A 15629-nucleotide genomic window follows, 5' to 3' on the forward strand; every position below is an offset into this window, starting at 1 on the left:
AAAGTACCAAGTAAGTATTGTATAAAAATATTGGCATATGATCAATTTAAATATTTTTTCATAATAATTAAAAATTATTTCATATACTATAAAATCTACATTTTAAATATTTATAATCCAATGGGTTTTAGTGTGCTCACTGTGTAAAGTCATTGCTTCTCTCAAAGTCTAAAACATTTTCATTCAAAAAAGAAATTTCAGATGCATTAGTCACTCCCCATTTCCTTCCTTTGGCAACCACTAATTTGGCACCTTAATATTTCCCAACCCAGGACCTTCACAGAAATGTACACACAACAGATGGCACTTTATATGCAGCTTCTCTAATTTTCAAGTTCATTCACACTGCATTCATCAGAACTGCATTCTTAATCTGGGCGTGGTGGCATTTGAGAGGCAGTGGCAGGCAGATTTCTGTGAGTTCAAGGCCAGCCTGTTCTACAGTGAGTACCAAGCAAGTCAGAGCTATTCAGTTGGACTCTGTTTTGAAAAACCAAACAACAATACATCCTTCTTGTTTAAAAAACAAACAAACAGACAAACAAACCAACCAACCACCACCACAACGACAACCCCCCCCCAAGGTTTCTCTGTGTAGCACTAGCTGTCCTAGAACTCACTCTGTAGACCAGGCTGGCCTCAAACCTGGATCTGCCTGCCTCTGCCCCTTGAGTGCTGGGATTAAACGTGTGCAATAACTGCCCAGCCAACCCTGAATTCTCTTTACAGGGGACTTAACATTCTGCTGTATGGGTTTATAGTTTGTTCACTCAGTCATCTGGTGAGGAATGTCAGGTTGCCTCTACCTTTGCTTGTTCATTTTTAAGGTTTTTTTTTTTTTTTTTTTAAATGAAATGTTTTCAACTGGAGTGGAATTGCTGGGTTATAATGTTTACTTTTTGAGGAACTATGCAAACTACTTCCCAAGATGATTTTACCATCTTGTAGCAGAGAAGGAATGTTTTTACTGCTGAATCTTTGAAAATTTGCCTACCATCCCAGAAGGGTTGCTTTGTGTTTTACTCATGGCTAATGAGCTCAAGCATATTCACATGTTTCTTGACCATTTGTAGTACTTCATTGGGGAAATAACTATTCAAATCCTCTGCTGATATTTCAATTGTCTTTCTTTGCTTGGTTATTGATTCATTAGAGTTCTTTAGAAATTAGATGGTAGACATCACTGTTTTCCAGTCTTAGGGTGTCTTTCATTTTCTTGATGGTGATCTCAGAAACAAGTTTTTAGTTTTGATGAATCCCACTCCAGCTACTTTTCTTTTTGTTACTTATTCTTTTGTTACTATATAATGTCATAAAGATTTATGTGTGTTATTCTTATAGATTTATGGTTTTAGCTCATATTGGCCTTTGATTCTTTTGCAAAATACGAAAGCAAATAATTTTATTTCATAAAAGTGGTTTAAAGAATGATGATTATTTAGAGTATGAGAGAGAAAGGATTTGAAGTCTATTTCACAATATATGCAAAATATTAAGTCAAAATATACCCAAAAGCTAAAACTATACAATTCCTAGAAGTAAATGCAAAGAAAATACTAATGTCTTTGGATATGGCAAGGAAAATTATTTGTCCTGAGACAGAGTCTCATTATGTATCCAAGGCACCTAGAACTCACAGAGATCTACTTGCCTCTGCCTCTCTAGTGCAGGGATTAAAGATATGTAACATCATGCCCTTGGCAAGGAATTCATAAACCTTGTCTTCCTCACCATCACCACACAACAAAAGCAAACAGATGAGGCTTGGAGAGACGACTTATTGTTTAAGAATAGTTATTCTAGCAGAGGACTGGGTTTGATTCCCAAGCACGCACCTGGCAGCTCACAGCCATTCCTGATTACAGTTCTAGGGGACTTGACGTCCTCTTTTGACTTCCTCAAGTACTAGGAATGCATGTGGTACACAGACATACACTCAAACACTAAATAAAAATAATAAATCTTAAAAAGCAAATAGAGGTTGGGGATTAGCTCAGTGGTAGAGCGCTTGCCTAGCAAGTGCAAGGCCCTGGGTTCGATGCCCAGATTTAAAAAAAAAAAAAGCAAATAGATAAACTGCTGTGGGATGTTCTGTATATTAAATGTGTTGCTCTGATTGGTTAATAAATAAAACACTGATTGGCCAGTAGCCAGCCAGGAAGTACAGGCAGGACAAGCAGAGAAGAGAATTCTGGGAAGTGGAAGGCTGAGGCAGAGATGTAAGGTACTGGTAAGCCATGAGCCATGTGGCAACTTATAGATTTAATAGAAATGGGTTAATTTAAGATATAAGAACAGTTAGCAAGAAGCCTGCCACGGCCAAAAAGTTTATAAGTAATGTAAGTCTCTGTGTGTTTACTTGGTTGGGTCTGAGCAGCTGTGGGACTGGCAGGTGAGTGAGATTTGTCCTCACTGTGGGCCAGGCAGTAAAACTCTAGCTACAAATGGTGCCCCATGGGTTGGCAGGAGTTTCCACCTAAAACCTGAGAAAAAAGATTCTAAAACGGAGCTAAAAACAGCTTCCTAGTTGCCTCTCTCAAGTTAGCCTGCATGTTTGTGGCATGTGTGCGTGCTTGCTTGATCTATGCTATGTTACACAGAGGTAGGTGTCTGTGTAACAGACAGGAAAACTCAAGCTACAACAAACTGTACCATTGGAAATTAAAAACAAACTGTCTGCATCAAAGGAAGGTGAGAGGACTATGTGCTGACATAAAAGTTATATTTTTATGTCAACTTGACACAGACTAGAATTATAAGGTAAAAACCACAATTGAAAATGCCCCATTACATAGGCCTAGGGGACATTTTCTTGATTTGTGATTAATGTGGAAGAGCCCTGTGGTACTGTGGGTGGTGCCACTCACAGGCTGATGTCCTGGGAGCTACAAGAAAGCAGGCTGAGCAAGTCATGAAGAATCAAGCTAGTAAACATGTTCCTTCATGGTTTCTGCCTCAGTTCCTACCCTGACTTCCCCGAATGATGGATTACAAGCCATAAAATGAAATAATCCCTTTTATCCTCAAGTTGCTCTTGGTCACAGTGTTTTTCACAACAATAGCAAAGTAACTAAGACAGGAGATAATTACTAGGAGTGGGGTATTGCTATGATATACCTAGCCATGTTTTGGGGATGATTATAGAAAGGCTTTGAGCCAGAAAAGCCACTGAGTGTTTAGAACTTAACGAGCTGTAGTGGGAATGTAGAATAATTCTGAGAGAAGTACAGATAATGAAGAGTTGGCCTGTCAAGTTTCAAAATCCTATCAATACTCTATCATGGGTGGCTCATGCAATACTTTGAATTAAGAACCCACTAAAATCAAACCTTTGCTTTCCTGGGATAACTGATACTGGTCAGTTGGAGCTGAAGAATTAGTTGTGACTAAGTAGCAGCATCATTGAGTCAAAATCTTCTGGGAAGTGTTTCCTCAGGGTTAGTACAAAGAAGCTATGATCCAAAAGGGGCCAAGACTATACCACACGTTGGCAGTAAAGCCTGGTAATATGTAAGAGTTTCACAGGTGGTATTGGTCATGTAGGCTTGAAGGGATCAAGTACAGCAGCAGAGGATTGCACTGTGAGAGACTAGGAGAGGCCATTGGTGCAGATACAGCCTTAGTTGAAGTGAAAGCCCTGGGACTGAAGGGGACTTGGAGAGAAGCTGAGGCTTCGGACCATACAGCAGAGTCAAAATCCCAGAAGAGTCCAGGAGAGGCTATTGGTGAAGGTGCATCCCAGCTACATCGAAGACCTCAGTATTTTGGAGATGCCAATACTATGGCACAACTACCAAGAATAGCAGCAGTTGTAGAGTGGAGCTGGCCTGAGCCTTTGACATGAGCTATGGATCCTGTGGCAAGGCTTTGAAGCCTGGAAGATTGTGAGTCTCAGAAGTTTGACACTGAGCTTTATGATGCTGTGTAAAGCTTGGTTTGACTGTAACTGTGACTGATTCTTCGTCTTTGAGTAAACAGTATTTAACTTAGTTTTGATTTTGCAGGAGCCCACAGTTAGAGACTTTGGAAGTTTTGAGAGACTTTGGATGTTTTAAACAGCCTGAACTTTTAATGTACTTGAATTTTTAAGAACTGGGAATTTGGAAGTTATTTTCATGTTTTATATTGTAATGTTGTTATGAATATGAGGCCTTGGAGATGAACAATAAGGAAAGGTTATAGTTGAATAGTGATGTGTTTGTATGTCAAGTTGACAAGGAGTCAATTATGCTGCCTGGTGTTTATGTCAACTTGGCACAGGCTAGTATATATACATGCATGTGTAAGTGCATGTGGAGGCCCAAGGTTAACAGTGGGAGTTGTCTTTGATAACTTTCCACCTTAAACATCAAGCATGGTCTATGGATGAACCCAGAACTAAATGTTTGGTTTAGCCTGGCTTGCCTGGAAACTCCCACTTGCTGGGATCACAGGAGGCCACTATGCCCAACCAGGGTTTTGTATGAGATCTAGGGATCTACTGTCTTCAGGCTCCCATGGCATATGCTTTACCCAGTGAACCACAACTCACCCTACAACCTATTTTTAAAATGGGGAAAGGACTAAAAACTTCCCTAAAGACTTAGAACTGTTGGGTATGGTGATGAATACCTCTAATTCAAGCATTCAGTGGACTAAGGCAGAAGGTTAATAAATTTGATGTCAACCTGGGTAACATGAGTTCCTGGTCAGCCTAGGCCAGCTGAGACCTTGTCTCAAAAACCCAAACTAAACAAAAACAAAACACCCCCATCAAAACCCAAATCAACAACAACATAATAGAAACTAAGCCAAGGGGCTGGAGATGTGGCTCAGTGGTTAACAAGGCATACTGCTCCTGCAGAGGACCCTAGTTCAGTTCCCAGCACCTACAGCAGGCAACTCACAACTGCTCATAACTCCACCTCCAGGAAATCAATCCTATGCCTCTAGCCTCTATGGACACCTGCAATCACAGGCACAATAAAAACACATACATAACTTAAAAGAATAAAAATAATAAATCTTAAAATAATAAACAACAAACAAAACAAAAACTGGCTACTCCATACATTGAAGATGCACAATATCATTGATCATTAGGGAAATGCTAATTAGAGCCACCATAAGAAATCATTTTACCATCACCAGAATGGTGATTGTAAGCTGCTTTTGGTATTAATTAGGGAAGCTTCTCTTTACAATGGATGGCAGTGAATGAATACAGAGACTTGGTTGCTCAAGGTGCTAAAAATAATGCTGTCCACACAAGACAATCTGCCAACAGCCAGTCATAGATGGAGGAGGGGCTCTTGGGGTCCACCTCCCTGCTGAACTACTGGCTGCTAAGGGATTCTGGGACAGAAAGTCACTGTCTTCAGATCTGTATCTACTGGTAAGTCCCCCAGGAACCAAGGTTTCTATTTGTGGCTGATTTAGGCATTTTTGGAGAGTAAAAAGATAGAACAAAGTAATTTGTTTTTAGAAGGTTGAATGTGGGAAAAGAGTTAAGTACTTGTCAAGTAAAAACTTTCTCTCCCTAAAGCAAGAAACAGCAGCCTCTTCTTTAGAATCTTTGTTCACATTCAATTTAGCACACACATTTTTTTAAGTTAGACTAGAGAGTAAAATCAAAACCAAATAGCATACTAATTAGCTTTGATTGAATTAAAAACAGGTTTTCTGACACTGACCTCAATGAGACTCATCATGTAACTATGCTTCAAGAAGCTACAGGTCTCATTCCCATAGTTTCTAGTTTATTTGAAGGAAGTTATAGCTTAAATATTTCAACAACTCCACTTGTGACATTTTGTCCTGGGGCTTACTTAACTAACTGTATATTTATACTTCCTATTAATAGTAAAGGAAAGGTCACAGAGACAGACTGTGACTGAAATTCAGCACAAATATGTGTTTGACCCACAGTTCCTCAAATGTCTTGAGTTTCACTGCTGTAATAAATAATAAAACCACCCAAACCCTCAACCTATCAGATGTCACACCAACATCTAGACTTCTACCATCTTTTGGAATATAAGGAGTCAGATGGCCAGTGGCTTTTTTTAGATTGAGCTGCTGTTTGACGAGGCCAGAAAGTGACAAAATGACCCAATCCTGACAAACCAATCACTTCCTCTGCTTCCTTCTGAGTCCCTCTTGATATCTGAACATGAAACTCCTAAAAAGTACTCATTATACTCTAGCTTTCTTTAATGTTTCAATTTACTCACAGTGCTTTAAGTTTTCTATTTGTCTATGCTCTCCTGTTTTTACACAGGCATTACTTAAAAGGTAGTAACTAACTAACCCTTAGAGTTTAATTTATATACAATGTCCATTTACCATCTGAGAACTGATGAAGAAGGGGAGACAGGGAAGAGCTGCTGTTTACTTTGGCAGTGCATTTTAGGATGGTTCATTCATAAGTAAATTACTTAAAAATCTATAGTTGATAATAAAATTTACTTCTTTCATCTTTGAAATTGCCCTATGTGCACATCACAGCCTTCTAACAATAAGAAGCAGGTAGCATATTTTGCAGGCAAGTGAACAAATACAAACTGTAATCTCATATAAATGTTCAGCTGCTCTTGAATGTTACTGTCATACACTGCTGCTGATTAAAACAGAAGGGAGGGTAGAGATGAAAATAAAATGGATAGTTCCAAGCCAATATTAAGTTTACTCACTAACACTTCTTGACCTTTGTAGATTTCAATTAACTTCCCCCCACAGAAAACATAATTATGTCAAAGTGTTCCAATTTGTGGGCACCATCACCTTTTATCTCAAAGAATAGCATTTATCAAAGGATGAATTTACATGTAATTAATGCCAAGGTAGCTTTTGGTTGCCTATGGTAACAGCTATTTGAAATGACTTCTAATCTAACCACTTATCAAAGATCACCTCATCACTAAATGCTAACTATTTAAGTAATTCTGGTCACAGTAGATAATAAGAGATAGGGTTTGGCACAAAAAAGAATATCCAGAAAGCTTCAGAATTTTCCTCTTTTTTTTTTTTTTGCAATACAATGTAATAATTCATTTAACAAGTATAATAAAAGACATAGTGGTCCTTCAGTAAAAGTATGTCCACTGAGGACTAGTGTCTTGCTTTCAGAGTACAATAATTAAATGAGTACAAAACTCAGAAATAATAACATTTTCTCATTTCATTAAACATAAAACTTATGACATTAATAAAAGGACGTATATACTGTGAAAAGTTGTGTAAAACTTGAAAACAATGAATTTCTTAATGATCTTTACAAACAGTAAATAAAACCCCTTTCCAGTTATTCTCGGTGCTTTGACTTTAGGGTAGGTACGTCGTAACAGGAAAGTGGCCTTTCAACCCAAAGGATGATAACAAAGACTTCCAGAGGTACTCAGAATGCCCCTTATACTTTCAAACCCACAGATCAAACTTTCTATCTTTCTTTTCATATTTAATGAGCTCCCTCCTCTTTTAAGATAGTGACTCACTCTGGCCTGAAGTTTCCTGTGATCTTCCTGTTTCTGTCTCCAAGTACTGGGGTTACAGGTGTGAAGCACCATGTCCAACAATTTTAGAGTTGGTGGCAAGTGCTCTTACCTGCAGAGTCATATAACAGGCTCCTACTGATATTTAGAGACAGTCTTACTCTGCTGTCCAGGACTCACTACAAAGCCCAGGATCTTGGCAACTCTCCTGCCTTAGCAGACCAAGTACTAGCTAGTATTAGTGGCATGAGCAACCATGCCTGGTCTACTATAACACTTTTCAGGACAATCAGTTACTAATTTCATGGTGAAATGTTACTATCAAATTTCACTGGATAAAATGCATAAAACTATGCTTTTCTGAAAAGATGAGAATTTTTCTGAATGACTGCTACAAATATATTTCTAAAGTTGGGATATGAGGCAATGGGAGGTGGAGAATCTTCAGAGCACCTTAAACCATCCACTCAGATTCACACAGCTCCTAAAACAAAGCACTGTGAAGAATCTCAGAGAATCTTAGGTTGATCCAATGGATCCCTCCAAATTGTATGGTAGGACTGTAGGAGACAAAATCAGATGTTTATAGGACTATAGCATAACCCTTAAAATGCAGAATAAAAATAGTAAATCATTTATTAAAATGTTTCATTATTTGTATGGATTGATTTTATAAAAACAAGATTTTGGAGAAATGATTTATTTCTAATAGCAGTTTTTTTAAGGAATAAAGAAATAATGTCATTTTCATGGAAATGTTGATAAAAATCTGCTCTCCAATTCTTAAGAGGTTATTTTTAACAATGTTATAAAATATAAGTGGCATGTGCACATGAGAAGGGTAAGGCTGTCAATAAAATCCTAAGAAAATAGGAGTCATCTCACAGCTGCTTCTACACAAAGACTCTGCACACGAAAGTTGATTATAAAGTTAAAGACGCCATACAGTTACTTGATTCATGTTGTCTCATAGTTTTTATATGCTTTCATATGGCAGATTCAAGTGATACAATATATTATTTCACTAAACAATATCTGTAATAGTTTGTACAGTGCATCGCCATATAAAACCAGTACTAAAAATGAAGGATGATGTAAGAAGCCAATCATGGGTTATAATATGAGAGACATGAAAAGTTAAATGGAAAATTAGTGATTTATTGTTTTGGGACTGATAACAGAACTATACTTAAATGGAGGACAGAGATACTTCTGATAGTCAAAAAGAAAGAAAAAGTCATTTGCACAACTAACAGTAAAAATGGCAAGAAGTAAGAAAGAAGGAAGAGCTGGAGAGATGGCTCAGCAGTTAGAGTGCCCACTGCTCTTTTAGACGACAAGAGTTCAGATCCCAGCACCCACATCAGGTCACTTACAACTACTTGTAACTCTAGTTCCAGGAAATCTGACACATTATTCGGGACTCCCAGGCACCTGCACTAACATGCACATACCAATACATCCCTATCCATGATGAAAAATAAAACAAGTTTTAAGAATAATTGGAAAACAATTTTGAATGGTGATAATAGAAACAAATGATAAATGTTTGAGGCTTGACAAAGTGGTTTAACAGTTGAAGTTGCTTGACAACAAGCCTGATGACCCGAGTTTGATCCTGGATGCTACAAGATGAAAGGAGAGAACAGACTCCTGCCATTTGTCCTCTGACCTCTACTTGCACATCATGGCAAGTGTAAGCACATGTGTGTTAGCACACATGTGTACACATACAAACTCACACACATACTCAATGAATAAATAAAATGTAATAAATTAAAAGAAAAATAGCTTCTACCAGGACCCATCCAGACACTCAGGTCCCTCCCACCCACATCCAACCTCTACACCCAGCCCGATCCTACACAACATCCTTTTCCAAGGACTAACCCAGCCAGTCTGCCTGACCCTCTCTACACCCACCATACCTAGCCACATTCCCACATCCAGTGCTCTATCCTAGTCTGGCCACCTATCACTGCTCATCAACCAATCTACAGGACTCTTCCAGGACTAATCCTTCACGTTCTGATCCACAAGCCCCTCCCACACTATGTTCAACCCCTCTACCCAGCCAGATCCTGTATAACCTTTTCCAGGGTATAACAAAATGAAATGAGTCAGTCTGACCCTGTCCAGCCCCCAAGATCTACAGCAGGTCCTATATGCAGTGCCACAGTCTAGTCTGGCACCCATGTCTGTTGAGCAGCTAACTTCTAGGATTCTGCCAGGACTTGTCCTGCCAGGCCTGACTTACAGGCCTCTTAACAGCACACCCAACCTCTCTATCCAAGCAGATCCTGCACATCCTTTTCCATGCTATATTCCAGTGAGTCTGCCTGACCGTTTCCCACATGGGTCTAGCCCAGATACCATACTCACTAACTCAGCCTAGTCTGGCCAACGCTATCTGCACCAATTACAAGGCTTCTGCCAGGATCAGCGCTGCCTGTTCAGACCCACTGGACATCCATGCCACATGCAACCTTTACACCAAGTCAGATCTAGCCCAAAATCTAGGTGTGGTGGTCTGGAAGAAAACACCCCCCAAAGGGAGTGGAACTATTAAGAGGTGTGTCCTTGTTGGAGGAAGTTTCACTGTAGAGACAGGCTTTGAAGTCTCATAAATACTCAAGTCACCTACTGTGAGACAGACCACTTCCTGCCAGTCAAGATGTAGGACTCTTAGCTATTTCTCCAGCACTGTGTCTGCCTGAATGCCACCATGTCCTACCATGATGATAATGGACTAAACCGCTGAAAATGTAAGCTGCCCGATGAAATGTTTTGCTTAGTAAGAGTTGCTGTGGTCATGGTGTCTCTTCATAGCAACAGAAGCCCTAACAAAGACACTACGCTTGGACCAGAATGAACATCCTGCACACCAGCCCAGTCTTCTTTATCTACCTGACTTCATTCTACCTAAGCATATCAGACATTTAGGCCTAACCCACATGGACATCCATCCTGTCTTCTGCCCTAGCCTGCTCTGTCTGTATCACATACAGAACTAACATGCTCAGATTCCAAAACAAAGATACAAAATCAAAACAAAAGAAACAAACCCCAAACACAAAAGTTCAAGCCAGTACTACCGGTCCTATAGAAATGCCTGTCAATGAGAATTGCCTAGATGAACTCTAGAACACAGAGGTTAAAATTACAATCATACACTTCATCAAAGAATTTAAGGAATAAAGAAGATACGAAGAAAGAGCTCATTGAAATTAACAAGAAAGAACCTGAGGAGATTAAATGCCCAAGTGATGCCCAAGAAAACACAAATATAAGGCCGACGACGAAATGATCAAGACAATCCAATGTGTGAAAATGGATTTAATAGAAAGAAGAGGATTCTGCTGTGGACTATTATTTTAAGAGGGGTTAAATTTGTTTATGCTGTGGAATATTTGTTTAATGATGCAAAGACGTGTTGCATTCATTTATGCTGCATTTGTTTAACTCTGTGAAGCTGTGCTACTTTTCCTGCTGCAAACACCTGATTGGTCTAATTTAGAGCTGAATGTCCAATAGCAAGGCAGTAGAAAGGATAGGCGGGGCTGGCAGGCAGAGAGAGTAAATAGACGGAGAAAAGGAGAGAAAAAAAGGAGATAGGACCAAGACAATAAAGAAAGACAACAACAGTCAGCCATGGAGTAAGAAGTAAAGTAAGATTTACAGAAGCAAAATAAAGATTAAAGTCTAGAGGCAAAAGGTAGATGGGATAATTTCAGTTAAGCAAAGCTGGCTAGAAACAAGCAAAACTAAGGCCGGGCATGTATAAGAAATAATAAATCTCCATGTGGATTTATTTGGGAGCTGGGTGGCAGGCCCCCAAAAGAGCAAAGAGTAAAAAACAACCAACAAAAGGATTCAAGCTGAAATGAAGATGGAATTGAAAATCTCAATGATTCAACTAGAAACTCAAATGAGTCTTACAAGTAGATTAAAACAAGCCAAAGATAGAATATTAGGACATGAAGATAAAGTAGAGGATATAGGCAAAGTAAGCAAGTAACATACAGGAAATGTGGAACACCATGAAAAGATGAAACCTTTGAATTATAGTCACAAGTGAGTGAGAAGAATCCCAGGTCAAAGACACAGACCCAATCTTCAGCAAGGTCATTGAAGGAAACTTCTCCAAACTAAGGAAAGACAAGCAAGCATACATATACAAGAAGCACACAGAGCACCATACAGACCAAGACCAGAAAAGACAAGACCCCACAGAATATAAAAGTTGAAACAGTAAGCATACCTACCAAAGAAAGAGCATTGAAAAACACAAGTTATATACAAAGGAAAACCCACAGAAAAACAGCTGATTTCTCATTGGAAACTCTGAAAGCCAGAAGAGGCTGGAGCAATGCATTCCAAGTCTAAAAAGACCTTGACAGTTAGCCTAAAATAATATACCCAGCAAAACTATCAACAATAGTTGGAGAAAGGAAAACTTTCCACAACATAAACAGCTCCCCCAAATTTATACTCAACCAAACAAACCTAAAGAAAGTATAGAAGGCTAAAAAGAGAAAGTGGATAGCTAAGAGACTGTGGGAAGAAATAAAAGTGGTTCAACCAAGTAAGACCAGGAAGCAAGTGGATGTCATTATCATAATACCTAATAGAAGACAGACTTCAAACTAAAACTAACTAGGAGAGTACAAGGGCAAACTTCATTCTAATCAAGAGAATAATTAACAAAGAAGACATTCCCAGTCTAAGCATATATGTACCAAACTCCATTGGAACCAACATCATAAAAAATGTACTGATGGAATTAAAGATAGAGATTAATCTAATAATAGGTGATTTTAATACTCCAGTTTCTTCAATAGACAGTTTATATGAAAACAAAAGGTAGAGAAACATCAGAATTTAAATGACATCATACATCAAATGAACTTAACAGATATCAACAGAATATCCTACCTAAACACCAAAGAATATATACTTGGCTAAGGAGCATATTAAAGCATCACTAAAATAGATCACACACTGGGACACAAAACAAATCTTTGCAGAAATACTGAAGTAACTCATTATATACTATCTGACCATTATGTAATAAAATGGACAGCAAACAAGTCTCTAGTAAATACACAAATTCATCTGGTTTGAACAACTCATTAGTGAATGATGAATAGGTCAAAGAAGAAATCAAGAAAGAAATTTAAAAAAATCCTCAACTAAATGAAAATAAAAACACAACACAATAAAAAACTCTGGGACACATTGAAAGTCGATTTATGAGAGAAATTTATAGTTCTAAGTACCTAGACTAAAAAAATTTTTAAAAAGCACAAATAAATGACAGAAAGTGTAGCTAGAGTTTTCCTGGTCCTGCCTGACCCACAGTCAGGACAAATCTCTCTCACTTGCCAGTCCTGCAGCCACTCAGACCCAACCAAGTAAACACACAGAGATTTATATTGCTTACACACTGTTTGGCCACAGCAGGCTTCTTGTGATCTAGTTCTTATATCTTAAATTAACCCATATCTATTAGTCTATAAGTTGCCACGTGGCTTGTGGCTTACTGGTACCTTACATCTCGCTTACAGCAGCTGGCAGCATCTCTCTCTGCCTCAGTCTTCCACTTCCCAGAATTCTCCTCTCCTTGTCTCGCCTACACTTCCTGCCTGGCTACTGGCCAATCAATGTTTTATTTATTAACCAATCAGAGCAACACATTTAATATACAGAACATCCCACAGCACTTCCCCTTTTCAAAAAGGAAGGTTTTAACTTTCACATAGTAAACAGATAACAAAATAATGATCAATCAAGAATTACAGTTATAATATCTAGTCTATTTATATTATTTAGTCTATTTGTATTTGGCAAAATTAAAGATATCCTATCTATCCTATATTTGTGAGTCTAAGGTTTCATATCTAACTTATCTTTTATCATAACTAAGGAAAATTGTAACTATCTAGTCTTCAACTACATCAAAGACCTCAGAAGGATGTACTATTATCTGAGAAATGGGAGAAGGATGCAAGCAACTTTTGGGAGTCTTGCAGGGTAGACAGAGACAGCTGGCAGCCTGGACAGTCACCTAATGTTCCCTTGTAAAGTTGGGGCATCTGTCTTCAGCACACAGGTCTAGAGACTCTCAGTCACTTCTCTCTGTGTCCTGTAGAATGTTTGGCAGTTTCCTCTGGGAAGCAGAAACCTGAAGGACCATTTTGCCAAGTGAAGTTCAGTGGTTACCTTCCCATGGGTCCTGTATCTCCAGTCAATCAAGCAGTCCAGGCAAGAACAGTTTCTTGCCCAAATGGCCATTTTTGCCAAGAAAAAGATAAACTCCATATAGAGTGTCTTCGATGTCCATCCTCCTCTTTGAAGTAAATCGGTGCTGCTGATATGGTGATATTTCATTTTATTTGTATGTTAATAAATAAAGTTGCCTGGGGTCAGAGCTAATAGCAAGCCATAGCTGAAGCCAGGTGGTGGTGGCACACACCTTTAATCCTGATCACATGACAGGCAGATCTCTGTGTGTTCAAGGATACAGCCAGCATGGGGACACACGTCTTTAATCTCAATACCAACCATAGAGACCTAGAGGTCTGTATAGACAGGCAGTGATGAGGAGGTCATGTGGCAGAACAGAAAGTTAATAAAAGGACAGACACACAGGAAGTAGGCCTCTTTCTGAGGGGAAGGATGGCAGCAGCAGTGAAGGGTAAGAAAGGGTTTTTAATCTCAGCTCTTAGCTACTGCTCTGAACTCTTGGACTTTTAACTCTGCATTTGGTTCTGTGTTTCTTAATTAATAAGATTGTTAAATCTACAAGAATGAATGCAACTCAAACAACTGCAAAGAGAAACAAAACAAAACCCAAAGCCAAACCAAATAATAATAAAAATCAGAGAAGATATTAATGAAATAGAAACAACAAAATAATACAAAGAACCAACAAATCTAAGGCCTGGTTCTTCAAGAATATAAACAAGACTCACAGACCTTTGACCCAACTAAACAAAAGAAAAATGAACGGGGAAACATTACAACTGATACACACACACACACACACACACACACACACACACAGGGAAAAGAAATCAGAATATCATGAGGGAATACTTTGAAAACTTGTACTCATTAATTTGGAAAACCTAACAGAAATGGACAAATTTCCAGATTCAGCCAAACAACCAAAGTTTAATCAAGAAGAGTTCAATATCCAAATGAACTTCTAGAAATGATCAACAGACAGTTAACAAATATAGAAATAGAAATACTAACAAATCCTTTCAATTATAAAATTCAGGGGTTAGATGGATTCACAACAGTAATAGAATTTCAAAAAAGATCTACAGCCAGTCCTTTTTAAACTATAAAACAAACAAACAAACAGAAAAAAAGAACACCTCCAAACTCCTTTTAGAAGCCCAGTATCACTTTAAAACCAAAACCAGGGAAATGTACAAGAAAAAAGAAAACTACAGGCTAGTATTCCTGATGAACATAGATTAAAAAATGCTCAATAAAATACCTGAAAACTAAATACAGACCTACATAAAAATATTATCCATCATAACCAAGTTGGCTTTATCCCTGAAATGCAGAGATGGTTCAATATATGCAAGTCAATAAATGTAATAAACCATAAATGGACTTAAAGACAAAAATCATATGATGATCTCAATAGATTCAGCAAAAGCCTTGACAAAACCCAATATGCTTTAATGATAAAAGTTGTAAAGAATACAGGACTAGAGGGAACAGACCTCAACACGATAAAAGCTATATACAGGAAACTCACAGCTAACTTTATCCAAAATAGAGAAAAACTTGAGCCATCTCACTGAAGTCAGGAAGCAGAAAAGACCCTCAGCTATCCCTACTCATTTTCCATATTATACTTGAAGCACTAGTTGGAGGATTGAGACAAGAGAAGAAAATTGAAGGGATACAAATAGGGAAAGAAGAATCAAACTATCCTTATTTATAGATGACACAATATTATACATAAGAGATTCTAAAACTTCTGTCAGAAAACTACTAGAAATGATCAACAAATTTATCAATGTAGCTGTATACAGAATCAACTTGCACAAATCAAGAGCTTTTCTACAGATCAACAAACATACAGAGAAGAGATCATGGACACCCATTCGTAATAGCCTCAAAGGAAAAAAAAAA

At 38.2% G+C, this 15629-nt stretch overlaps 1 protein-coding gene across 1 annotated transcript in view; it reads right to left on the bottom strand.

Annotated features, from left to right (window-relative positions):
- The window catches only part of Itfg1 (integrin alpha FG-GAP repeat containing 1), a 152786-nt gene that overhangs the window by 118550 nt on the left and 18607 nt on the right, over positions 1-15629 (bottom strand). The gene's annotated exons all lie outside the window — the stretch shown is intronic.

The sequence above is a fragment of the Onychomys torridus genome, chromosome 5 (assembly GCF_903995425.1).
Source record: "Onychomys torridus chromosome 5, mOncTor1.1, whole genome shotgun sequence".
Taxonomy (NCBI): domain Eukaryota; kingdom Metazoa; phylum Chordata; class Mammalia; order Rodentia; family Cricetidae; genus Onychomys; species Onychomys torridus.